The 25361-nt window shown below is 36.2% G+C and overlaps 28 non-coding genes across 28 annotated transcripts; 14 read left to right on the forward strand and 14 right to left on the reverse strand.

Annotated features, from left to right (window-relative positions):
• The first annotated feature begins 86 nt into the window (after positions 1-86).
• On the forward strand, positions 87-159 carry Trnar-ucg (transfer RNA arginine (anticodon UCG)). Its single transcript has one exon. It is a non-coding gene; the product is annotated as a tRNA-Arg (tRNA).
• A 552-nt stretch (positions 160-711) lies between these two features.
• Positions 712-784, reverse strand: Trnak-cuu (transfer RNA lysine (anticodon CUU)). The gene has a single exon. It is a non-coding gene; the product is annotated as a tRNA-Lys (tRNA).
• A 434-nt stretch (positions 785-1218) lies between these two features.
• Positions 1219-1291, forward strand: Trnar-ucg (transfer RNA arginine (anticodon UCG)). Its single transcript has one exon. It is a non-coding gene; the product is annotated as a tRNA-Arg (tRNA).
• Positions 1292-1843: 552 nt separating this feature from the next.
• Positions 1844-1916, reverse strand: Trnak-cuu (transfer RNA lysine (anticodon CUU)). Its single transcript has one exon. It is a non-coding gene; the product is annotated as a tRNA-Lys (tRNA).
• A 434-nt stretch (positions 1917-2350) lies between these two features.
• Trnar-ucg (transfer RNA arginine (anticodon UCG)) lies at positions 2351-2423 on the forward strand. Its single transcript has one exon. It is a non-coding gene; the product is annotated as a tRNA-Arg (tRNA).
• A 719-nt stretch (positions 2424-3142) lies between these two features.
• On the reverse strand, positions 3143-3215 carry Trnak-cuu (transfer RNA lysine (anticodon CUU)). Its single transcript has one exon. It is a non-coding gene; the product is annotated as a tRNA-Lys (tRNA).
• A 434-nt stretch (positions 3216-3649) lies between these two features.
• On the forward strand, positions 3650-3722 carry Trnar-ucg (transfer RNA arginine (anticodon UCG)). The gene has a single exon. It is a non-coding gene; the product is annotated as a tRNA-Arg (tRNA).
• A 550-nt stretch (positions 3723-4272) lies between these two features.
• Trnak-cuu (transfer RNA lysine (anticodon CUU)) lies at positions 4273-4345 on the reverse strand. The gene has a single exon. It is a non-coding gene; the product is annotated as a tRNA-Lys (tRNA).
• A 434-nt stretch (positions 4346-4779) lies between these two features.
• On the forward strand, positions 4780-4852 carry Trnar-ucg (transfer RNA arginine (anticodon UCG)). The gene has a single exon. It is a non-coding gene; the product is annotated as a tRNA-Arg (tRNA).
• Positions 4853-5404: 552 nt separating this feature from the next.
• On the reverse strand, positions 5405-5477 carry Trnak-cuu (transfer RNA lysine (anticodon CUU)). The gene has a single exon. It is a non-coding gene; the product is annotated as a tRNA-Lys (tRNA).
• Positions 5478-5911: 434 nt separating this feature from the next.
• Trnar-ucg (transfer RNA arginine (anticodon UCG)) lies at positions 5912-5984 on the forward strand. The gene has a single exon. It is a non-coding gene; the product is annotated as a tRNA-Arg (tRNA).
• Positions 5985-6536: 552 nt separating this feature from the next.
• Positions 6537-6609, reverse strand: Trnak-cuu (transfer RNA lysine (anticodon CUU)). The gene has a single exon. It is a non-coding gene; the product is annotated as a tRNA-Lys (tRNA).
• A 434-nt stretch (positions 6610-7043) lies between these two features.
• On the forward strand, positions 7044-7116 carry Trnar-ucg (transfer RNA arginine (anticodon UCG)). Its single transcript has one exon. It is a non-coding gene; the product is annotated as a tRNA-Arg (tRNA).
• Positions 7117-7668: 552 nt separating this feature from the next.
• Positions 7669-7741, reverse strand: Trnak-cuu (transfer RNA lysine (anticodon CUU)). Its single transcript has one exon. It is a non-coding gene; the product is annotated as a tRNA-Lys (tRNA).
• A 434-nt stretch (positions 7742-8175) lies between these two features.
• Trnar-ucg (transfer RNA arginine (anticodon UCG)) lies at positions 8176-8248 on the forward strand. The gene has a single exon. It is a non-coding gene; the product is annotated as a tRNA-Arg (tRNA).
• Positions 8249-8800: 552 nt separating this feature from the next.
• On the reverse strand, positions 8801-8873 carry Trnak-cuu (transfer RNA lysine (anticodon CUU)). Its single transcript has one exon. It is a non-coding gene; the product is annotated as a tRNA-Lys (tRNA).
• Positions 8874-9307: 434 nt separating this feature from the next.
• Positions 9308-9380, forward strand: Trnar-ucg (transfer RNA arginine (anticodon UCG)). The gene has a single exon. It is a non-coding gene; the product is annotated as a tRNA-Arg (tRNA).
• Positions 9381-9930: 550 nt separating this feature from the next.
• Trnak-cuu (transfer RNA lysine (anticodon CUU)) lies at positions 9931-10003 on the reverse strand. The gene has a single exon. It is a non-coding gene; the product is annotated as a tRNA-Lys (tRNA).
• A 434-nt stretch (positions 10004-10437) lies between these two features.
• On the forward strand, positions 10438-10510 carry Trnar-ucg (transfer RNA arginine (anticodon UCG)). Its single transcript has one exon. It is a non-coding gene; the product is annotated as a tRNA-Arg (tRNA).
• Positions 10511-11062: 552 nt separating this feature from the next.
• Positions 11063-11135, reverse strand: Trnak-cuu (transfer RNA lysine (anticodon CUU)). The gene has a single exon. It is a non-coding gene; the product is annotated as a tRNA-Lys (tRNA).
• A 434-nt stretch (positions 11136-11569) lies between these two features.
• Positions 11570-11642, forward strand: Trnar-ucg (transfer RNA arginine (anticodon UCG)). The gene has a single exon. It is a non-coding gene; the product is annotated as a tRNA-Arg (tRNA).
• Positions 11643-12194: 552 nt separating this feature from the next.
• On the reverse strand, positions 12195-12267 carry Trnak-cuu (transfer RNA lysine (anticodon CUU)). The gene has a single exon. It is a non-coding gene; the product is annotated as a tRNA-Lys (tRNA).
• Positions 12268-12701: 434 nt separating this feature from the next.
• Positions 12702-12774, forward strand: Trnar-ucg (transfer RNA arginine (anticodon UCG)). The gene has a single exon. It is a non-coding gene; the product is annotated as a tRNA-Arg (tRNA).
• A 552-nt stretch (positions 12775-13326) lies between these two features.
• On the reverse strand, positions 13327-13399 carry Trnak-cuu (transfer RNA lysine (anticodon CUU)). The gene has a single exon. It is a non-coding gene; the product is annotated as a tRNA-Lys (tRNA).
• A 434-nt stretch (positions 13400-13833) lies between these two features.
• Positions 13834-13906, forward strand: Trnar-ucg (transfer RNA arginine (anticodon UCG)). The gene has a single exon. It is a non-coding gene; the product is annotated as a tRNA-Arg (tRNA).
• Positions 13907-14456: 550 nt separating this feature from the next.
• Trnak-cuu (transfer RNA lysine (anticodon CUU)) lies at positions 14457-14529 on the reverse strand. The gene has a single exon. It is a non-coding gene; the product is annotated as a tRNA-Lys (tRNA).
• Positions 14530-14963: 434 nt separating this feature from the next.
• Trnar-ucg (transfer RNA arginine (anticodon UCG)) lies at positions 14964-15036 on the forward strand. Its single transcript has one exon. It is a non-coding gene; the product is annotated as a tRNA-Arg (tRNA).
• A 552-nt stretch (positions 15037-15588) lies between these two features.
• Trnak-cuu (transfer RNA lysine (anticodon CUU)) lies at positions 15589-15697 on the reverse strand. The gene is made up of 2 exons: positions 15661-15697; positions 15589-15624 (listed from the first exon to the last, which is right to left on the reverse strand). It is a non-coding gene; the product is annotated as a tRNA-Lys (tRNA).
• Between the last annotated feature and the right edge of the window lie 9664 nt (positions 15698-25361).

Consider the following 25361-nt stretch of genomic DNA (forward strand, 5'->3'; position numbering starts at 1 on the left):
AAGAGCAGATTATTCAGAGAGAAGGCAAAATGCCACTATCCAGATTTGCGATGTTTAAGTTCTATTTTGCCCGAACGTAGTACTAAGACCGCGTGGCCTAATGGATAAGGCGTCTGACTTCGAATCAGAAGATTGCGAGTTCGAGTCTCGTCGTGGTCGAAGACTTTTTGCAGTAGCATGACCGAGGAATTTCGGCAGGCGATTTCTAAATAGCGATCCGTATTCACACGGCAATCTCAAAGTCAGCACAAGTTTTCGATCAACAAATATAAGATATCTTTGCAAATATATTTTTTTCTTCTTCCTGAAATGAAAAATAAAATGCAGTCAATATATATATTTACATCTTTTGTATACCTGATTGCCATCTGGCATTACGATCAACCACACTCGTTTCGATGTCGTCGAAATATAAGGCGTAAATTGAATGCGCGATCTTGAAAAAAGATTTTCAATGGAATCGGCATGCAGAGTCCGATTTCGTGTTTTGATTTTGAAAAAAAAAAAAGACACCTTTTGCACGAAGTTCACGGGTACGGCTGCGATCAAGTAAAATGATAGCAGGAAATCGTGCACTTTTATAGACCACCGTTTATGAAATCGATTTATGTCTAATAAACATTAGGTGGCACATATCAAACTAACTAGATTGCAGTTATCGTGTATGTTTCCGTCTTCCACAATTTGCCAAACGATACAATAAAAATTAACCGCCCAACGTGGGGCTCGAACCCACGACCCCCAGATTAAGAGTCTCGTGCTCTATCGACTGAGCTAGCCGGGCAGATGTGTACCAATTGTAAAGAAATAGGCGTCGTTTGTGAGAAGCGGCCAGTGCGATAGTATTTTTGCGTCAACCTGTTTGCCTATGGCTATTTGTTACATCTAAAGAACAAACGCACAACTATTTTATCAGTTCCATTGATTTTATATTGAAAAGACACAAATTCTATCAGCTTCAGTGTGAAAACAATGTTGGCGCCAAAATCTCAGAAATGTTTCATTGTCAGTAATATCGAGCCCAGTAATAATGTGAATGTATTATAAAGCATATATGTATATACGATTATACGTTCGATTCATTAGGCTAGCAAATTTTGTATTGTGTTTCTTGACCATTTTTGATTACGTCAAGAGCAGATTATTCAGAGAGAAGGCAAAATGCCACTATCCAGATTTGCGATGTTTAAGTTCTATTTTGCCCGAACGTAGTACTAAGACCGCGTGGCCTAATGGATAAGGCGTCTGACTTCGAATCAGAAGATTGCGAGTTCGAGTCTCGTCGTGGTCGAAGACTTTTTGCAGTAGCATGACCGAGGAATTTCGGCAGGCGATTTCTAAATAGCGATCCGTATTCACACGGCAATCTCAAAGTCAGCACAAGTTTTCGATCAACAAATATAAGATATCTTTGCAAATATATTTTTTTCTTCTTCCTGAAATGAAAAATAAAATGCAGTCAATATATATATTTACATCTTTTGTATACCTGATTGCCATCTGGCATTACGATCAACCACACTCGTTTCGATGTCGTCGAAATATAAGGCGTAAATTGAATGCGCGATCTTGAAAAAAGATTTTCAATGGAATCGGCATGCAGAGTCCGATTTCGTGTTTTGATTTTGAAAAAAAAAAAAGACACCTTTTGCACGAAGTTCACGGGTACGGCTGCGATCAAGTAAAATGATAGCAGGAAATCGTGCACTTTTATAGACCACCGTTTATGAAATCGATTTATGTCTAATAAACATTAGGTGGCACATATCAAACTAACTAGATTGCAGTTATCGTGTATGTTTCCGTCTTCCACAATTTGCCAAACGATACAATAAAAATTAACCGCCCAACGTGGGGCTCGAACCCACGACCCCCAGATTAAGAGTCTCGTGCTCTACCGACTGAGCTAGCCGGGCAGATGTGTACCAATTGTAAAGAAATAGGCGTCGTTTGTGAGAAGCGGCCAGTGCGATAGTATTTTTGCGTCAACCTGTTTGCCTATGGCTATTTGTTACATCTAAAGAACAAACGCACAACTATTTTATCAGTTCCATTGATTTTATATTGAAAAGACACAAATTCTATCAGCTTCAGTGTGAAAACAATGTTGGCGCCAAAATCTCAGAAATGTTTCATTGTCAGTAATATCGAGCCCAGTAATAATGTGAATGTATTATAAAGCATATATGTATATACGATTATACGTTCGATTCATTAGGCTAGCAAATTTTGTATTGTGTTTCTTGACCATTTTTGATTACGTCAAGAGCAGATTATTCAGAGAGAAGGCAAAATGCCACTATCCAGATTTGCGATGTTTAAGTTCTATTTTGCCCGAACGTAGTACTAAGACCGCGTGGCCTAATGGATAAGGCGTCTGACTTCGAATCAGAAGATTGCGAGTTCGAGTCTCGTCGTGGTCGAAGACTTTTTGCAGTAGCATGACCGAGGAATTTCGGCAGGCGATTTCTAAATAGCGATCCGTATTCACACGGCAATCTCAAAGTCAGCACAAGTTTTCGATCAACAAATATAAGATATCTTTGCAAATATATTTTTTTCTTCTTCCTGAAATGAAAAATAAAATGCAGTCAATATATATATTTACATCTTTTGTATACCTGATTGCCATCTGGCATTACGATCAACCACACTCGTTTCGATGTCGTCGAAATATAAGGCGTAAATTGAATGCGCGATCTTGAAAAAAGATTTTCAATGGAATCGGCATGCAGAGTCCGATTTCGTGTTTTGATTTTGAAAAAAAAAAAGACACCTTTTGCACGAAGTTCACGGGTACCAGTGGCGGATGCAGGAATTTTCGAAAGGGGGGGGGTGCTAGCCCAGGGCAAAGGGGGGGGTGCAGGGGGGGTGCAAACATATGTCCCGATTCAAATGCATTGATCGGCCAAAATAAAGGGGGGGTGCGGACCCCCGGAACCCCCCCTCTGGATCCGCCACTGCGTACGGCTGCGATCAAGTAAAATGATAGCAGGAAATCGTGCACTTTTATAGACCACCGTTTATGAAATCGATTTATGTCTAATAAACATTAGGTGGCACATATCAAACTAACTAGATTGCAGTTATCGTGTATGTTTCCGTCTTCCACAATTTGCCAAACGATACAATAAAAATTAACCGCCCAACGTGGGGCTCGAACCCACGACCCCGAGATTAAGAGTCTCGTGCTCTACCGACTGAGCTAGCCGGGCAGATGTGTACCAATTGTAAAGAAATAGGCGTCGTTTGTGAGAAGCGGCCAGTGCGATAGTATTTTTGCGTCAACCTGTTTGCCTATGGCTATTTGTTACATCTAAAGAACAAACGCACAACTATTTTATCAGTTCCATTGATTTTATATTGAAAAGACACAAATTCTATCAGCTTCAGTGTGAAAACAATGTTGGCGCCAAAATCTCAGAAATGTTTCATTGTCAGTAATATCGAGCCCAGTAATAATGTGAATGTATTATAAAGCATATATGTATATACGATTATACGTTCGATTCATTAGGCTAGCAAATTTTGTATTGTGTTTCTTGACCATTTTTGATTACGTCAAGAGCAGATTATTCAGAGAGAAGGCAAAATGCCACTATCCAGATTTGCGATGTTTAAGTTCTATTTTGCCCGAACGTAGTACTAAGACCGCGTGGCCTAATGGATAAGGCGTCTGACTTCGAATCAGAAGATTGCGAGTTCGAGTCTCGTCGTGGTCGAAGACTTTTTGCAGTAGCATGACCGAGGAATTTCGGCAGGCGATTTCTAAATAGCGATCCGTATTCACACGGCAATCTCAAAGTCAGCACAAGTTTTCGATCAACAAATATAAGATATCTTTGCAAATATATTTTTTTCTTCTTCCTGAAATGAAAAATAAAATGCAGTCAATATATATATTTACATCTTTTGTATACCTGATTGCCATCTGGCATTACGATCAACCACACTCGTTTCGATGTCGTCGAAATATAAGGCGTAAATTGAATGCGCGATCTTGAAAAAAGATTTTCAATGGAATCGGCATGCAGAGTCCGATTTCGTGTTTTGATTTTGAAAAAAAAAAGACACCTTTTGCACGAAGTTCACGGGTACGGCTGCGATCAAGTAAAATGATAGCAGGAAATCGTGCACTTTTATAGACCACCGTTTATGAAATCGATTTATGTCTAATAAACATTAGGTGGCACATATCAAACTAACTAGATTGCAGTTATCGTGTATGTTTCCGTCTTCCACAATTTGCCAAACGATACAATAAAAATTAACCGCCCAACGTGGGGCTCGAACCCACGACCCCGAGATTAAGAGTCTCGTGCTCTACCGACTGAGCTAGCCGGGCAGATGTGTACCAATTGTAAAGAAATAGGCGTCGTTTGTGAGAAGCGGCCAGTGCGATAGTATTTTTGCGTCAACCTGTTTGCCTATGGCTATTTGTTACATCTAAAGAACAAACGCACAACTATTTTATCAGTTCCATTGATTTTATATTGAAAAGACACAAATTCTATCAGCTTCAGTGTGAAAACAATGTTGGCGCCAAAATCTCAGAAATGTTTCATTGTCAGTAATATCGAGCCCAGTAATAATGTGAATGTATTATAAAGCATATATGTATATACGATTATACGTTCGATTCATTAGGCTAGCAAATTTTGTATTGTGTTTCTTGACCATTTTTGATTACGTCAAGAGCAGATTATTCAGAGAGAAGGCAAAATGCCACTATCCAGATTTGCGATGTTTAAGTTCTATTTTGCCCGAACGTAGTACTAAGACCGCGTGGCCTAATGGATAAGGCGTCTGACTTCGAATCAGAAGATTGCGAGTTCGAGTCTCGTCGTGGTCGAAGACTTTTTGCAGTAGCATGACCGAGGAATTTCGGCAGGCGATTTCTAAATAGCGATCCGTATTCACACGGCAATCTCAAAGTCAGCACAAGTTTTCGATCAACAAATATAAGATATCTTTGCAAATATATTTTTTTCTTCTTCCTGAAATGAAAAATAAAATGCAGTCAATATATATATTTACATCTTTTGTATACCTGATTGCCATCTGGCATTACGATCAACCACACTCGTTTCGATGTCGTCGAAATATAAGGCGTAAATTGAATGCGCGATCTTGAAAAAAGATTTTCAATGGAATCGGCATGCAGAGTCCGATTTCGTGTTTTGATTTTGAAAAAAAAAAAAGACACCTTTTGCACGAAGTTCACGGGTACGGCTGCGATCAAGTAAAATGATAGCAGGAAATCGTGCACTTTTATAGACCACCGTTTATGAAATCGATTTATGTCTAATAAACATTAGGTGGCACATATCAAACTAACTAGATTGCAGTTATCGTGTATGTTTCCGTCTTCCACAATTTGCCAAACGATACAATAAAAATTAACCGCCCAACGTGGGGCTCGAACCCACGACCCCGAGATTAAGAGTCTCGTGCTCTACCGACTGAGCTAGCCGGGCAGATGTGTACCAATTGTAAAGAAATAGGCGTCGTTTGTGAGAAGCGGCCAGTGCGATAGTATTTTTGCGTCAACCTGTTTGCCTATGGCTATTTGTTACATCTAAAGAACAAACGCACAACTATTTTATCAGTTCCATTGATTTTATATTGAAAAGACACAAATTCTATCAGCTTCAGTGTGAAAACAATGTTGGCGCCAAAATCTCAGAAATGTTTCATTGTCAGTAATATCGAGCCCAGTAATAATGTGAATGTATTATAAAGCATATATGTATATACGATTATACGTTCGATTCATTAGGCTAGCAAATTTTGTATTGTGTTTCTTGACCATTTTTGATTACGTCAAGAGCAGATTATTCAGAGAGAAGGCAAAATGCCACTATCCAGATTTGCGATGTTTAAGTTCTATTTTGCCCGAACGTAGTACTAAGACCGCGTGGCCTAATGGATAAGGCGTCTGACTTCGAATCAGAAGATTGCGAGTTCGAGTCTCGTCGTGGTCGAAGACTTTTTGCAGTAGCATGACCGAGGAATTTCGGCAGGCGATTTCTAAATAGCGATCCGTATTCACACGGCAATCTCAAAGTCAGCACAAGTTTTCGATCAACAAATATAAGATATCTTTGCAAATATATTTTTTTCTTCTTCCTGAAATGAAAAATAAAATGCAGTCAATATATATATTTACATCTTTTGTATACCTGATTGCCATCTGGCATTACGATCAACCACACTCGTTTCGATGTCGTCGAAATATAAGGCGTAAATTGAATGCGCGATCTTGAAAAAAGATTTTCAATGGAATCGGCATGCAGAGTCCGATTTCGTGTTTTGATTTTGAAAAAAAAAAAAGACACCTTTTGCACGAAGTTCACGGGTACGGCTGCGATCAAGTAAAATGATAGCAGGAAATCGTGCACTTTTATAGACCACCGTTTATGAAATCGATTTATGTCTAATAAACATTAGGTGGCACATATCAAACTAACTAGATTGCAGTTATCGTGTATGTTTCCGTCTTCCACAATTTGCCAAACGATACAATAAAAATTAACCGCCCAACGTGGGGCTCGAACCCACGACCCCGAGATTAAGAGTCTCGTGCTCTACCGACTGAGCTAGCCGGGCAGATGTGTACCAATTGTAAAGAAATAGGTGTCGTTTGTGAGAAGCGGCCAGTGCGATAGTATTTTTGCGTCAACCTGTTTGCCTATGGCTATTTGTTACATCTAAAGAACAAACGCACAACTATTTTATCAGTTCCATTGATTTTATATTGAAAAGACACAAATTCTATCAGCTTCAGTGTGAAAACAATGTTGGCGCCAAAATCTCAGAAATGTTTCATTGTCAGTAATATCGAGCCCAGTAATAATGTGAATGTATTATAAAGCATATATGTATATACGATTATACGTTCGATTCATTAGGCTAGCAAATTTTGTATTGTGTTTCTTGACCATTTTTGATTACGTCAAGAGCAGATTATTCAGAGAGAAGGCAAAATGCCACTATCCAGATTTGCGATGTTTAAGTTCTATTTTGCCCGAACGTAGTACTAAGACCGCGTGGCCTAATGGATAAGGCGTCTGACTTCGAATCAGAAGATTGCGAGTTCGAGTCTCGTCGTGGTCGAAGACTTTTTGCAGTAGCATGACCGAGGAATTTCGGCAGGCGATTTCTAAATAGCGATCCGTATTCACACGGCAATCTCAAAGTCAGCACAAGTTTTCGATCAACAAATATAAGATATCTTTGCAAATATATTTTTTTCTTCTTCCTGAAATGAAAAATAAAATGCAGTCAATATATATATTTACATCTTTTGTATACCTGATTGCCATCTGGCATTACGATCAACCACACTCGTTTCGATGTCGTCGAAATATAAGGCGTAAATTGAATGCGCGATCTTGAAAAAAGATTTTCAATGGAATCGGCATGCAGAGTCCGATTTCGTGTTTTGATTTTGAAAAAAAAAAAAGACACCTTTTGCACGAAGTTCACGGGTACGGCTGCGATCAAGTAAAATGATAGCAGGAAATCGTGCACTTTTATAGACCACCGTTTATGAAATCGATTTATGTCTAATAAACATTAGGTGGCACATATCAAACTAACTAGATTGCAGTTATCGTGTATGTTTCCGTCTTCCACAATTTGCCAAACGATACAATAAAAATTAACCGCCCAACGTGGGGCTCGAACCCACGACCCCGAGATTAAGAGTCTCGTGCTCTACCGACTGAGCTAGCCGGGCAGATGTGTACCAATTGTAAAGAAATAGGTGTCGTTTGTGAGAAGCGGCCAGTGCGATAGTATTTTTGCGTCAACCTGTTTGCCTATGGCTATTTGTTACATCTAAAGAACAAACGCACAACTATTTTATCAGTTCCATTGATTTTATATTGAAAAGACACAAATTCTATCAGCTTCAGTGTGAAAACAATGTTGGCGCCAAAATCTCAGAAATGTTTCATTGTCAGTAATATCGAGCCCAGTAATAATGTGAATGTATTATAAAGCATATATGTATATACGATTATACGTTCGATTCATTAGGCTAGCAAATTTTGTATTGTGTTTCTTGACCATTTTTGATTACGTCAAGAGCAGATTATTCAGAGAGAAGGCAAAATGCCACTATCCAGATTTGCGATGTTTAAGTTCTATTTTGCCCGAACGTAGTACTAAGACCGCGTGGCCTAATGGATAAGGCGTCTGACTTCGAATCAGAAGATTGCGAGTTCGAGTCTCGTCGTGGTCGAAGACTTTTTGCAGTAGCATGACCGAGGAATTTCGGCAGGCGATTTCTAAATAGCGATCCGTATTCACACGGCAATCTCAAAGTCAGCACAAGTTTTCGATCAACAAATATAAGATATCTTTGCAAATATATTTTTTTCTTCTTCCTGAAATGAAAAATAAAATGCAGTCAATATATATATTTACATCTTTTGTATACCTGATTGCCATCTGGCATTACGATCAACCACACTCGTTTCGATGTCGTCGAAATATAAGGCGTAAATTGAATGCGCGATCTTGAAAAAAGATTTTCAATGGAATCGGCATGCAGAGTCCGATTTCGTGTTTTGATTTTGAAAAAAAAAAAAGACACCTTTTGCACGAAGTTCACGGGTACGGCTGCGATCAAGTAAAATGATAGCAGGAAATCGTGCACTTTTATAGACCACCGTTTATGAAATCGATTTATGTCTAATAAACATTAGGTGGCACATATCAAACTAACTAGATTGCAGTTATCGTGTATGTTTCCGTCTTCCACAATTTGCCAAACGATACAATAAAAATTAACCGCCCAACGTGGGGCTCGAACCCACGACCCCGAGATTAAGAGTCTCGTGCTCTACCGACTGAGCTAGCCGGGCAGATGTGTACCAATTGTAAAGAAATAGGCGTCGTTTGTGAGAAGCGGCCAGTGCGATAGTATTTTTGCGTCAACCTGTTTGCCTATGGCTATTTGTTACATCTAAAGAACAAACGCACAACTATTTTATCAGTTCCATTGATTTTATATTGAAAAGACACAAATTCTATCAGCTTCAGTGTGAAAACAATGTTGGCGCCAAAATCTCAGAAATGTTTCATTGTCAGTAATATCGAGCCCAGTAATAATGTGAATGTATTATAAAGCATATATGTATATACGATTATACGTTCGATTCATTAGGCTAGCAAATTTTGTATTGTGTTTCTTGACCATTTTTGATTACGTCAAGAGCAGATTATTCAGAGAGAAGGCAAAATGCCACTATCCAGATTTGCGATGTTTAAGTTCTATTTTGCCCGAACGTAGTACTAAGACCGCGTGGCCTAATGGATAAGGCGTCTGACTTCGAATCAGAAGATTGCGAGTTCGAGTCTCGTCGTGGTCGAAGACTTTTTGCAGTAGCATGACCGAGGAATTTCGGCAGGCGATTTCTAAATAGCGATCCGTATTCACACGGCAATCTCAAAGTCAGCACAAGTTTTCGATCAACAAATATAAGATATCTTTGCAAATATATTTTTTTCTTCTTCCTGAAATGAAAAATAAAATGCAGTCAATATATATATTTACATCTTTTGTATACCTGATTGCCATCTGGCATTACGATCAACCACACTCGTTTCGATGTCGTCGAAATATAAGGCGTAAATTGAATGCGCGATCTTGAAAAAAGATTTTCAATGGAATCGGCATGCAGAGTCCGATTTCGTGTTTTGATTTTGAAAAAAAAAAGACACCTTTTGCACGAAGTTCACGGGTACGGCTGCGATCAAGTAAAATGATAGCAGGAAATCGTGCACTTTTATAGACCACCGTTTATGAAATCGATTTATGTCTAATAAACATTAGGTGGCACATATCAAACTAACTAGATTGCAGTTATCGTGTATGTTTCCGTCTTCCACAATTTGCCAAACGATACAATAAAAATTAACCGCCCAACGTGGGGCTCGAACCCACGACCCCGAGATTAAGAGTCTCGTGCTCTACCGACTGAGCTAGCCGGGCAGATGTGTACCAATTGTAAAGAAATAGGCGTCGTTTGTGAGAAGCGGCCAGTGCGATAGTATTTTTGCGTCAACCTGTTTGCCTATGGCTATTTGTTACATCTAAAGAACAAACGCACAACTATTTTATCAGTTCCATTGATTTTATATTGAAAAGACACAAATTCTATCAGCTTCAGTGTGAAAACAATGTTGGCGCCAAAATCTCAGAAATGTTTCATTGTCAGTAATATCGAGCCCAGTAATAATGTGAATGTATTATAAAGCATATATGTATATACGATTATACGTTCGATTCATTAGGCTAGCAAATTTTGTATTGTGTTTCTTGACCATTTTTGATTACGTCAAGAGCAGATTATTCAGAGAGAAGGCAAAATGCCACTATCCAGATTTGCGATGTTTAAGTTCTATTTTGCCCGAACGTAGTACTAAGACCGCGTGGCCTAATGGATAAGGCGTCTGACTTCGAATCAGAAGATTGCGAGTTCGAGTCTCGTCGTGGTCGAAGACTTTTTGCAGTAGCATGACCGAGGAATTTCGGCAGGCGATTTCTAAATAGCGATCCGTATTCACACGGCAATCTCAAAGTCAGCACAAGTTTTCGATCAACAAATATAAGATATCTTTGCAAATATATTTTTTTCTTCTTCCTGAAATGAAAAATAAAATGCAGTCAATATATATATTTACATCTTTTGTATACCTGATTGCCATCTGGCATTACGATCAACCACACTCGTTTCGATGTCGTCGAAATATAAGGCGTAAATTGAATGCGCGATCTTGAAAAAAGATTTTCAATGGAATCGGCATGCAGAGTCCGATTTCGTGTTTTGATTTTGAAAAAAAAAAAAGACACCTTTTGCACGAAGTTCACGGGTACGGCTGCGATCAAGTAAAATGATAGCAGGAAATCGTGCACTTTTATAGACCACCGTTTATGAAATCGATTTATGTCTAATAAACATTAGGTGGCACATATCAAACTAACTAGATTGCAGTTATCGTGTATGTTTCCGTCTTCCACAATTTGCCAAACGATACAATAAAAATTAACCGCCCAACGTGGGGCTCGAACCCACGACCCCGAGATTAAGAGTCTCGTGCTCTACCGACTGAGCTAGCCGGGCAGATGTGTACCAATTGTAAAGAAATAGGCGTCGTTTGTGAGAAGCGGCCAGTGCGATAGTATTTTTGCGTCAACCTGTTTGCCTATGGCTATTTGTTACATCTAAAGAACAAACGCACAACTATTTTATCAGTTCCATTGATTTTATATTGAAAAGACACAAATTCTATCAGCTTCAGTGTGAAAACAATGTTGGCGCCAAAATCTCAGAAATGTTTCATTGTCAGTAATATCGAGCCCAGTAATAATGTGAATGTATTATAAAGCATATATGTATATACGATTATACGTTCGATTCATTAGGCTAGCAAATTTTGTATTGTGTTTCTTGACCATTTTTGATTACGTCAAGAGCAGATTATTCAGAGAGAAGGCAAAATGCCACTATCCAGATTTGCGATGTTTAAGTTCTATTTTGCCCGAACGTAGTACTAAGACCGCGTGGCCTAATGGATAAGGCGTCTGACTTCGAATCAGAAGATTGCGAGTTCGAGTCTCGTCGTGGTCGAAGACTTTTTGCAGTAGCATGACCGAGGAATTTCGGCAGGCGATTTCTAAATAGCGATCCGTATTCACACGGCAATCTCAAAGTCAGCACAAGTTTTCGATCAACAAATATAAGATATCTTTGCAAATATATTTTTTTCTTCTTCCTGAAATGAAAAATAAAATGCAGTCAATATATATATTTACATCTTTTGTATACCTGATTGCCATCTGGCATTACGATCAACCACACTCGTTTCGATGTCGTCGAAATATAAGGCGTAAATTGAATGCGCGATCTTGAAAAAAGATTTTCAATGGAATCGGCATGCAGAGTCCGATTTCGTGTTTTGATTTTGAAAAAAAAAAAAGACACCTTTTGCACGAAGTTCACGGGTACGGCTGCGATCAAGTAAAATGATAGCAGGAAATCGTGCACTTTTATAGACCACCGTTTATGAAATCGATTTATGTCTAATAAACATTAGGTGGCACATATCAAACTAACTAGATTGCAGTTATCGTGTATGTTTCCGTCTTCCACAATTTGCCAAACGATACAATAAAAATTAACCGCCCAACGTGGGGCTCGAACCCACGACCCCGAGATTAAGAGTCTCGTGCTCTACCGACTGAGCTAGCCGGGCAGATGTGTACCAATTGTAAAGAAATAGGTGTCGTTTGTGAGAAGCGGCCAGTGCGATAGTATTTTTGCGTCAACCTGTTTGCCTATGGCTATTTGTTACATCTAAAGAACAAACGCACAACTATTTTATCAGTTCCATTGATTTTATATTGAAAAGACACAAATTCTATCAGCTTCAGTGTGAAAACAATGTTGGCGCCAAAATCTCAGAAATGTTTCATTGTCAGTAATATCGAGCCCAGTAATAATGTGAATGTATTATAAAGCATATATGTATATACGATTATACGTTCGATTCATTAGGCTAGCAAATTTTGTATTGTGTTTCTTGACCATTTTTGATTACGTCAAGAGCAGATTATTCAGAGAGAAGGCAAAATGCCACTATCCAGATTTGCGATGTTTAAGTTCTATTTTGCCCGAACGTAGTACTAAGACCGCGTGGCCTAATGGATAAGGCGTCTGACTTCGAATCAGAAGATTGCGAGTTCGAGTCTCGTCGTGGTCGAAGACTTTTTGCAGTAGCATGACCGAGGAATTTCGGCAGGCGATTTCTAAATAGCGATCCGTATTCACACGGCAATCTCAAAGTCAGCACAAGTTTTCGATCAACAAATATAAGATATCTTTGCAAATATATTTTTTTCTTCTTCCTGAAATGAAAAATAAAATGCAGTCAATATATATATTTACATCTTTTGTATACCTGATTGCCATCTGGCATTACGATCAACCACACTCGTTTCGATGTCGTCGAAATATAAGGCGTAAATTGAATGCGCGATCTTGAAAAAAGATTTTCAATGGAATCGGCATGCAGAGTCCGATTTCGTGTTTTGATTTTGAAAAAAAAAAAAGACACCTTTTGCACGAAGTTCACGGGTACGGCTGCGATCAAGTAAAATGATAGCAGGAAATCGTGCACTTTTATAGACCACCGTTTATGAAATCGATTTATGTCTAATAAACATTAGGTGGCACATATCAAACTAACTAGATTGCAGTTATCGTGTATGTTTCCGTCTTCCACAATTTGCCAAACGATACAATAAAAATTAACCGCCCAACGTGGGGCTCGAACCCACGACCCCGAGATTAAGAGTCTCGTGCTCTACCGACTGAGCTAGCCGGGCAGATGTGTACCAATTGTAAAGAAATAGGCGTCGTTTGTGAGAAGCGGCCAGTGCGATAGTATTTTTGCGTCAACCTGTTTGCCTATGGCTATTTGTTACATCTAAAGAACAAACGCACAACTATTTTATCAGTTCCATTGATTTTATATTGAAAAGACACAAATTCTATCAGCTTCAGTGTGAAAACAATGTTGGCGCCAAAATCTCAGAAATGTTTCATTGTCAGTAATATCGAGCCCAGTAATAATGTGAATGTATTATAAAGCATATATGTATATACGATTATACGTTCGATTCATTAGGCTAGCAAATTTTGTATTGTGTTTCTTGACCATTTTTGATTACGTCAAGAGCAGATTATTCAGAGAGAAGGCAAAATGCCACTATCCAGATTTGCGATGTTTAAGTTCTATTTTGCCCGAACGTAGTACTAAGACCGCGTGGCCTAATGGATAAGGCGTCTGACTTCGAATCAGAAGATTGCGAGTTCGAGTCTCGTCGTGGTCGAAGACTTTTTGCAGTAGCATGACCGAGGAATTTCGGCAGGCGATTTCTAAATAGCGATCCGTATTCACACGGCAATCTCAAAGTCAGCACAAGTTTTCGATCAACAAATATAAGATATCTTTGCAAATATATTTTTTTCTTCTTCCTGAAATGAAAAATAAAATGCAGTCAATATATATATTTACATCTTTTGTATACCTGATTGCCATCTGGCATTACGATCAACCACACTCGTTTCGATGTCGTCGAAATATAAGGCGTAAATTGAATGCGCGATCTTGAAAAAAGATTTTCAATGGAATCGGCATGCAGAGTCCGATTTCGTGTTTTGATTTTGAAAAAAAAAAGACACCTTTTGCACGAAGTTCACGGGTACGGCTGCGATCAAGTAAAATGATAGCAGGAAATCGTGCACTTTTATAGACCACCGTTTATGAAATCGATTTATGTCTAATAAACATTAGGTGGCACATATCAAACTAACTAGATTGCAGTTATCGTGTATGTTTCCGTCTTCCACAATTTGCCAAACGATACAATAAAAATTAACCGCCCAACGTGGGGCTCGAACCCACGACCCCGAGATTAAGAGTCTCGTGCTCTACCGACTGAGCTAGCCGGGCAGATGTGTACCAATTGTAAAGAAATAGGCGTCGTTTGTGAGAAGCGGCCAGTGCGATAGTATTTTTGCGTCAACCTGTTTGCCTATGGCTATTTGTTACATCTAAAGAACAAACGCACAACTATTTTATCAGTTCCATTGATTTTATATTGAAAAGACACAAATTCTATCAGCTTCAGTGTGAAAACAATGTTGGCGCCAAAATCTCAGAAATGTTTCATTGTCAGTAATATCGAGCCCAGTAATAATGTGAATGTATTATAAAGCATATATGTATATACGATTATACGTTCGATTCATTAGGCTAGCAAATTTTGTATTGTGTTTCTTGACCATTTTTGATTACGTCAAGAGCAGATTATTCAGAGAGAAGGCAAAATGCCACTATCCAGATTTGCGATGTTTAAGTTCTATTTTGCCCGAACGTAGTACTAAGACCGCGTGGCCTAATGGATAAGGCGTCTGACTTCGAATCAGAAGATTGCGAGTTCGAGTCTCGTCGTGGTCGAAGACTTTTTGCAGTAGCATGACCGAGGAATTTCGGCAGGCGATTTCTAAATAGCGATCCGTATTCACACGGCAATCTCAAAGTCAGCACAAGTTTTCGATCAACAAATATAAGATATCTTTGCAAATATATTTTTTTCTTCTTCCTGAAATGAAAAATAAAATGCAGTCAATATATATATTTACATCTTTTGTATACCTGATTGCCATCTGGCATTACGATCAACCACACTCGTTTCGATGTCGTCGAAATATAAGGCGTAAATTGAATGCGCGATCTTGAAAAAAGATTTTCAATGGAATCGGCATGCAGAGTCCGATTTCGTGTTTTGATTTTGAAAAAAAAAAAAGACACCTTTTGCACGAAGTTCACGGGTACGGCTGCGATCAAGTAAAATGATAGCAGGAAATCGTGCACTTTTATAGACCACCGTTTATGAAATCGATTTATGTCTAATAAACATTAGGTGGCACATATCAAACTAACTAGATTGCAGTTATCGTGTATGTTTCCGTCTTCCACAATTTGCCAAACGATACAATAAAAATTAACCGCCCAACGTGGGGCTCGAACCCACGACCCCGAGATTAAGAGTCTCGTGCTCTTTTTTTTTTCATCTTTATTGAAGAGTCTCGTGCTCAACCGACTGAGCTAGCCGGGCAGATGTTTACCAAATAGAAAGAAATAGGTGTCGTTTGTGAGAAGCGGTTAGTGCGATCTTTAATATATAAAAGATAAACTAGATCATGCAGTTATCGTGTATGTTCATCAGGTCGGGAACACTACCTTATATAGAAATGCATGAATTAGCATACTTATTACCTCGCACATGAAATTATTGATTTAGGTGTGACGAAATTTATTTTTACCTGGGTTTTTGACCAATCCACTAAATGAGTAACAATGCATGATGGACTACTACGTGTTTACAATCAACCAAATACACGTGTTATTTACTGAAATACAACACACTTTTTCGTGCAACGCGGGATTAACAATTTTGCTTAGTTTTTCATTTTTTGTATCCACATTTTTAATTCGTGATATAAAGTATTCGTTCCATGCTCAGATTAACGAAGAGTTGTTTGTATGCGGAGAAACAAGTGTTTGAATTACCCGTTATATAGCCATTAATATGTTTGATGATGACACGGATATCAGGTATTCGTCCACCAGACAGCAACGAAATAACAGTGAAAAACACAATTACTCATAAGACAAACTTACTACAGTAAAGTTAGCCGTCGATAACAGCCGGTGCTGATATTCATGAGGGTAGCAACTTTCGTATAGATAGTTTAAGAAAAGTGTGTGATCCTTGAATTTTGTGTTCGTAAAAAAGGCGGAGTTTGTCAAATATCTGATTGGGTCACTAAATTTTCTGAGTTTTCACTTTTTTTATGATTTACCTTCTTTTATGATTAAAAAGTAATTTTAATCGAGGAAAAGAATGTGTTCATTCGTTTGTCTTTAAGAAACAACAACGTATAAATATCAATCGGGGCCATTTATAGCCGATTATACGGTATTTTTTTCTCATTGTTGAAGGCATTATGATTGCCTATCGTTATTTACATCCACTTCATTTGAGCATAGGTGAATAGTTGTCCCATTGGCAATCATACCCCATCTCCTTATTTTTGTATACAAACATCTTTCAGAAAGTTTGGGTTTCCATTATGATATATTTGAATATTTACCGACGTCTGTGGAATACTATAAGTAATATTTTCTTATTGAGAATTTGACAGGTACAGAACATGCACAAAGCCTATATCATCCATCATATTTCATCCGAACAGCACAAGACCTTTTTAAATTATTGTCTGACATTGTTAACAAAATCTTTAGGTATTAATTTTTGACCTCAGAGTTTTAGACACATTTCAGTATTTGGAACTTTCAAACTTTCCTTTTCTTTTGAAGGTAGTGAGCCGCAACTGTAGTTTCATTTTGTTTTCGTCTTTTTTTCTAATGGAGATATTGTATTTTTGTTTAATGGACTCGGACATTCGCCAACCCTTATCAAATCTTTGATGATGTTATCCATGTTTATTTACGAAAAGGTGGGAACTTTGATATGTTTTGTGAAAATTACAGCGTTCGATATAAACCTATTATATTTCTTCTATTTATTGGATAAATTGTTTCTCCTTTTGTGTTTGAAATAAGTCCGTTTTGGTTTTTTGTTTTGTTGTTGATTTTTTTACACAAGTAATTTTTGGTCCATTTATAGGTTACTTTTCAGCATTGAATCTATGATTGATATAATAGATTGTGTCTTGGATGGAAATACCTCATACCTCATCTTCTTATTGCTATATTCAAAGCACGTTTGGGAAAAAAAACTTACTAGGTAATATGGCACCCACTATGATCCAGAGAATTTAAATGATTGGAGATATTGCACATACGTCAATAGGACAGCAGCCGAACGATAAAAACATCTATGATATAGATTTTTGGATAAAATAAGCAACAAACGGACTTTATCGATGGGTGAAACTATACAAAATATTTTAAACTATTTCCCGTCCCTGCTTTTTTTTTAGCATACTGAATATTATGATGCTCTTACTTTTAGTTCAGGCTCTTATAAAAAGTTAACACATCTAGTACGGATAGAAGTGTTTCAGCACCAGTTTTCGTTTTTTTCGAGGCAGAAATGTTTTTGGAATGACATTATACAGATTTAAAAGAGCTCAAAATGTTTTTATACAGGACAGTGGTCAATTCATCTGCAATTTCACTGTTTCCCGCCTTGAAATTATTGCATAGGTACAATGCATATAACAAAAGGAAAAACCTGTTCAACTATACTTTTACAAGGCGAAAAAGAAAGTCGAATCGTGAAGCCCATAAACAATACTTTTTTAATCTGAGCATGCAAATTGAAGATTATGTTATATATTTTACAATAAACATATTCGCAGAACAAAAATATTTATTTTGAGAGTCCCAGACACTATATCAAGTGACAGTTTTCCCACTAATTCCACGTGTTTTCAAGTAGTAGTAACTCGTAGTAGCCCACAATGCATTGTAGTTCATTGAGTCGATTGGTCAGTTTTTCAAGGCCATATTGGCCTTGTGTTTTGGAAATTACTATGCAAATATATTCTGACATCACGAAATCTAGAGTTCTCGACCTGTTTATGTCTTCTACAAAAATTAATAATGAAATGTGGGGCTGGAGACTCGCAGCATTACTGAGACATTTCGATATCCGCGACTACTAAAAGCGATCCGTAATCACTCAGCAATGGCAAAGTCAGCACAAATTTATGAAGAACAACATGATATAGTTGCATTTTTTTTTTTCTGAAATCAGAAAGCAAATTGCAGTCAATATCATCATCAGAATTAAGTTTCTTAGTTGAATGCCTGAAATTTTTAAATGCCTAGGCGTTAGCTTTGTCTAGTATGCCTAATATCACTCTTATATGCTAACATATACAAACTCATCTTCAATTATTGTTCAGAGTTGCTGTCTAATTTAAGTTTATCCAACATTACATTTGTCAGGCCCGTAGCCAGGAATTTCCAAAGGGGGGTTATTTGGCCTCAAAAACTCGACTTTAACAGTCACAATTCGAACAGAACGTTGACTTTAACAGTCATTATTTGTTTTCAAGGGTAGGTTCGTCCGAACCCCCCGAACCCCCCCCCCCCTTTGGCTACGGGTATGTTTGTTGTTGTTTTTTCCATCAGAGTTCAGTATTTTTGTTATTTTACTTTATTTTTGTAACTTTGTTCATTTTAAAACTTTAAGCCATCAACACGCATCCGATATGATATGTATACTTTTTGTCACATTTTTCGTATGTCTAGGTGATCCATCAATCAAGCCATCGTTTTATTATTATTTTTTTTTTGCACTTATATACATTTTGAAAGTTCAGAGTTGATTGGAATAATTTGTAAATGAATTTTAGATTTTTTTTGTATATGAAAGACACCGAATCTTACTCTCCGGAAAGAATCGATGATAAATATTTTTTTATGATATTACTTTCCTTAAATACGACACGTGTTTCCTATAGAATCAACTCATTATAGAAGAATTTTCAGTAGGTACGCAGAATAACAAAAAGTAAAATCACAAAAATACAAAACGCCGATGAAAATTCTTAACGGAAAGTGGCTAATGGCAAAATCAAAAGCTCAAACACATTAAATGAATGGATAATAACTGTCTCATTCCTGGCTTAGTGCAGGTATTTTCTTATGTACAAAAAAGTGGATTAAACCTGGTTTCATAGCTAGCTAATCTTCTCACTTGTATGACAGTCCTATAGAATTCCTTTATATTGACAACGATGTGTGAAAAAAAAATAGATATATAAAGTAAAAATGTAAAAAAAAAAAAAAAACAATTGGGTACAGTCGTCAATATTCTGTTATAATCTTAATCACTATAAAAACAAAGAAATATGTAACAAAGAACGCGTGAAATGTGTGAAAACACAAACATATCAACTGTTCTAAAATTAAACATACGCTTGTGAATATAGTAAATATTGTATAACAAGAATTCCTTTTATATTGCATAGTTTTATGATAGATGATTTTACATACTAGTTAGAAATTTGAAAACAAGTTAGAAAAAATAGACGAACAAAAGAAGTCATACAGTAGTAATAAAATGGCTTAAATTGTTGATATACCAACAAGAGTGAAAACATTTTTTTATTATCTGAATTGTATTTTCGTTTGAGAAGAACTAGCTTTCAGACCGCTCGTACCTCAAAGAAGATGCTCTTTAATTCCAACTAGTTCATTTAAGCCAAAAAAAGGAGCTAACGAATAGTAGTAAAAATACTGCAGTTATGTAGACTATTGTATGATTAACAATTTAAAATATTCTAAGCAATTCTTTCGTTTATGGATTATATTAAACATTTCTTTACTATTTTACCTGTCTGAAATTACATGTTTTGATGAAGTACATTTAGACGTAGGTGCCTTGAACATAAAAAAACTACCGCATGGCGAAATCGGTCCCCATGACAAGTTTCATACATCCATTCAACCTTTAGCGGTCTAACTGAATAACCGATATTCTTTATATTTTTTGTAAACTACAGTCAACCCTTGTGATCATATTGGAATTGAATATGGATCAAACGTTAATAGTCTGAATACTGGGTTTTTGGGGGAGGGGTGTATAGATAACAGAACAGCACAATAGATAAAGTTGATAAGACGTCAACTATAGACGATGATCCAGCAAAAAAAAATAAAGTAAAGCAAAACTTTTATAGGTTAACACATCACCTTCAATGATGAAGGATATCGAATACTGGTTAGCCTTTGCAATATATTTGAAAATTTTATGATTTATATCGACCTAATACCACCTAAAATAACATGCAAAATGAAAATTTAAACGAGCAACGACAGATTCATTGACAAGATGAAGAATGTGTGGTTAGAGATCATATTCAGAAACTTACACTGATTTTAACAGTGTCAAATTCGTCCTTGTAAGATCACATTTCAAAACAGAGGAATACATTTCAAAAGAAGGTGTCACTTGTTATGATATTCTACTAAATGACACAAACAAGGGGTTTAATTTCGTGGTGGATAACATTAAACTAGTGTACTATGTTGCATAACTTAGTCATGGTACATCGAGTAAGCTCTTCATTCAGAAAACCATTTATTTAACGACACCTCCGATTTTTTTTCAATGAGAACTGACGAAACGTGTCACTGTGCTTCCGTTTTTACACTAAATTTGCAATTTAAAATAGTTTATGAATGAAGTGGTGGTTTATTCATAGTTTATTTTTATAGCATATGTTGTATGTTTATTTTCTACTTAATTTAAGGTGGAAAATATTCTGAGAATAACATCTATATGGCATTAATTGACTAGTATTATGTAAATATGTAAATACGCAATTTTCTACATTTTACCGGAAACATGTAATACAATAAATGTCTCTGATTTTACAATGCAGGCTTCATTTTCAGTGGGCTTAGTAATAGTTGTTTTGTAAATTTGCATTGTTTTTTTCTGCTTGAAGTAAAGCACTTATTAACAACCGGGCGGACCACTTATCTTTGATTAGGGATAAGGCACTTTTTCTTTCGATAAAATAGAGCAGTATTGACATTTTATCAATCGACCATGCATTAGTCATGTTTGCCTCTTCGGAAAAATGACAGACTCGTCAGTCCATTCAAAATATATTAATAAAACCTGTGACTTAGTATTGGCTGGTACCAAAATGTAAAGGAAAAGTCAAGTACATGTACCATGAAGACCAAAATCCCTAAATAGTTGTGCTAATTATGGATATGACTTGGGCTAGAAAAGTCATAATGTTTTGCATGATTTTAAAGTTTTATTTACAGAATTACAGAATTTGATTGTATTAATGAAAATTCAAGTCAGGCAACTCAGAATTACGCTTATCTCATTGGGAAGATACCCTGATGAGGAAAAGAAAGCATACATAAACAACACTTTCGATTTACTATAATAGTCGATATATGTTTTGGAGAGTTTTGGCTTTCAAGGGTGCTATTGTGTTGATGAGCTCATTTTTTTCCATTATCTCGAGCTCAATCATCATCAACGTCTTCTTAAGAGTTTTCCTTGACTATTTGTATTTGCGTTCAAGCTTTAAAAGTAATCGAGTTTCCCCTGAAATACAATGAAAAATGTTGCTCGTCTTCAGCTGCAGGACTGTTATTATCGGTTTTTTTTTCGCATTTAAGGGCGTAAAAGGGAAGTTGGAAGGTTAAAGTGATGCGATTATCATGTCTGTCATTTTGGTGATCTAATCTTCTGAATTTCATATACATAATAGCAAATCATATTCTGAGAAAACAAACGTAACATGGTGATATAAGCCATAGTTCTATGAGTAAAACATCTATGCAATAACTTATTGGAAATACTTAATAAAAGAAAAGTTTTCTTCTCAATTTAAATCTTAAAAAAAAAATGTTTGGGAAACGCTTTCAATATTAATATGGAATTAACTAAATACTCGCTGCCGAAATTTACAGTATTTTACATGAAAGATTTGTATGAAATTGACTAAACATTTACTGCAGAGTGAATAAGTATATAACCAGATTAAACTATCATAATTTACTACGAATAGAAGTAGCTCTTAACCGTTTGAAAAACAATTTCCGGAAGCACTCTTTGAACTACTGTTTCTCTTGACGCTGTAGAGCAAGTCACTAGTTGATTTTCAAGTATATTTAAAAGTTGATATAAATAAAATCTTCTTGGAAACAAATACTTAAATCGATAATCTGGATTTTCCATTATTCCGTTCATTACGGGGCCATATACTTATTCGGATAATATTAAGCCTATGTCAAAAGTCCATGTCTCACCAATTTATTTTAGTTTCTATATATCTCTTATTCCAGCCATCCTTTGTTCGTGACCCAATGCCGAATATGACATAACCTCGACTTCCTCTTCATGACCAGTGGCGGATCCAGAAATTTTCATAAGTGGGGGCCCACTGACTGACCTAAGAGGGGGCCCCCTCCAGTCACGCTTCAGTGATTCCCTATATAAGCAACCAAATTTTTTCCCAAAAAGGGGGGGCCCGGGCCCCCCGGGCCCCCGCCCCCCCCCCTAAATCCGCCTATGATGACTGCGACTATTATTACTATGTTGTAGTAAAAATTGTTGATCAGTTTACATGTGTCTTATTCAGTAGAACAGGAAGTTTTTCAACGGCTAATAAAGCTCATGCAAAAAAAGTACGGCGGTATCAAAAAGGGAAGATTGCAAACTCATTCTATTGAATATTGAATTGAATTAGACATGATTGTTACAATCTTTTTTAATTTATGTTTAGTGAAGACTGGTGAAATAATTGGTTTAATATAGAAAAGGTGCATGTGAAATTCTACAAACTCTTGCTTAAGGATAAAATGCCTACGCCTGTTTTTATGATATATGGGCAAGAAAAACTTCCTGCAATTCTATATGAGTATACGTATTGTATAAATATAAAAAATGATATAACTTGGTTATCAAATGTTATATCCATTCTTGGAAAATCTGGATTGTCATTTGTGTGGGATACCCAATATTTTGTAATTGATACATGGCTATATAATATTGTTAAATAAAATATTGTTGATTTAATGGAAATGTTACACTAAAATGCTCGAATTTAAAAAAAAAAATAATAAAAAACTATCCAATGAATAAAAAAAACTGAATTTTTGAATTTAAATAATACGCATATTATGATGGTTGAGAACATGCATGACATCATAGATTTCATAGTCAGACTGGTATATGACAAGACATTGCAAGAGAAACTTGAAAATGCGTACTTTGTAAATCTGGAGATGTCGCAGATGGATGTCTCTACATTTTTACATGTATTTTAACTAATGCGGGTCTTAAAAAGTTATTATGAAAACAACATACAGAGCCAAATTCGTTAAAATTTAGTGACCTGATGAATAGAAAAAATCTTTCGGATCTTCAAAAATTGTGTACTTTTATAAGACAATTATCAATATACATATAGCTATAGGCTCTGCTGTTTAACTCATGTACTTGATAACATTTAGTTTAATCTGTATACTGTTTGTAAGAAATGTGCCTCTGTCTTCGTATAACTTTTGTATGCAGTCTGTGTATATGTACATTATGCTTTAATAATAATAATAACAATAATCTTTATTTGTCATATAAGTAACATTATACTTGTGACAACAACAATTAAATAACTGTGTTGAATGCACACATATCTATATACGGTGTATATATATATATACAAGTAAAACTAACTCAGAGTCCCCTGTCCTCAGCTCTAAAGACTGTTTTATAAAAGAACCTGTTTTTTTTTTCTCACTTGGTTTATATTAAATATTTATTGTTTGTTTCTCTATATATATCAATGTAATTTAATTTGTTGAGAAATAAATTATATAAATTTATATATTATCACCAGATCATGCAAAATCATGCTAATTCAAGTTAATTCTAAAACTGTATCCCTGGATTAATATCAACGAAAAACTCGAGTGAAAAACTTAAACCGATTAACTGCACGAATGTGTATCATGTGCGCACCGATTTATATATAAAGATAGATTCTATATGTTTTAGTGCCAAATCGGTGCATCTCAATTGAAAGTGCAATAAAGAATGCATTTTCAATTAAAATGCTTATGAGATTATTAACCAAGTGTTTTCTTTATAGTTCACATCGATTGAATTCTTAGTCGGATGTGGTTTCCGAAAGGGTGATTTTTACGTCATTCTACCAAATCATTTTTCCCATAATTAGTATAATATGTACTATATGAATGGAAAATAATAGAACCCAGATTAAGCGGACATACAAAAAAAAAAAAAACATATTCGAAAATCGGCAACATTCATTTAATTAAATCAAACGGTTATTACATTTTTTATTTGTTTTCCTTCTCATATATTGGTGTCTTTCATTTTACAATTTTTTGAAAGTTCTTCTATGAGGGTACGGCTATGGCCTGACCCCCCCCTTCTTTTGAAACATATGAACTTAAATCATAATTAACATTGATGACCAACATTGCCACTACGACTAAATGTAAAACATATTTTGTTATTATTTATAAGTGATATTGGCATAACGTCCAGTAGCATATATTTCACACCAAAAACGTCCAGTACCATATATTTCACACCAAAAATGCATAAGAAAAAGAGGCGGATTTAATCGAAAATAATCGTTTATCAAAAGTATAATGATTATTGGTCTTTAATAATGGCGACTTAGATTCGGGACGATTTATAAGAGATGTTATACAAACACGTCGTTTGTATACCCATATCTTCTTTTATTCATACATATATAAAAAAATGTATGCTTGTATTTTCTGTGTCATTTGTCTATCTACCTGAGACCGAAAGACGAGAAAATAAACAACTACAGATCGCTCTAGGAGTCCATGGCGTATAGTAAGCTATAAAAGACAATGACATCACAATTAAGATGTGAATTAGTTCATAAGAGAAAACCGACGGGCTAATTAATGCTAAAAACATTAATTAAACGTAACACACGACAACCGATGATTTTTCAATTGTGGTCGGGGTTGGATATATTGTATCTATTACTTTGAAGAATAATATCATTATACTTCAAGATCGATTTTCAGTCCTGCAACAGTTACCGTTCTTTAGTTATGTCCATGAACGTTGTCCGAATCAATTTGTACATAAAGACGCCCCCTTTTGTTTCCTCTTTATCTTAGTTATTTTCAGTGATTTTTGTCAATGTTTTTACTAATTTAATGTGTTCTTGCCCTCGTACTCAAAAAGAAAAAGAAAAAGG

The sequence above is a fragment of the Mytilus galloprovincialis genome, chromosome 3 (assembly GCF_965363235.1).
Source record: "Mytilus galloprovincialis chromosome 3, xbMytGall1.hap1.1, whole genome shotgun sequence".
Classification (NCBI taxonomy): domain Eukaryota; kingdom Metazoa; phylum Mollusca; class Bivalvia; order Mytilida; family Mytilidae; genus Mytilus; species Mytilus galloprovincialis.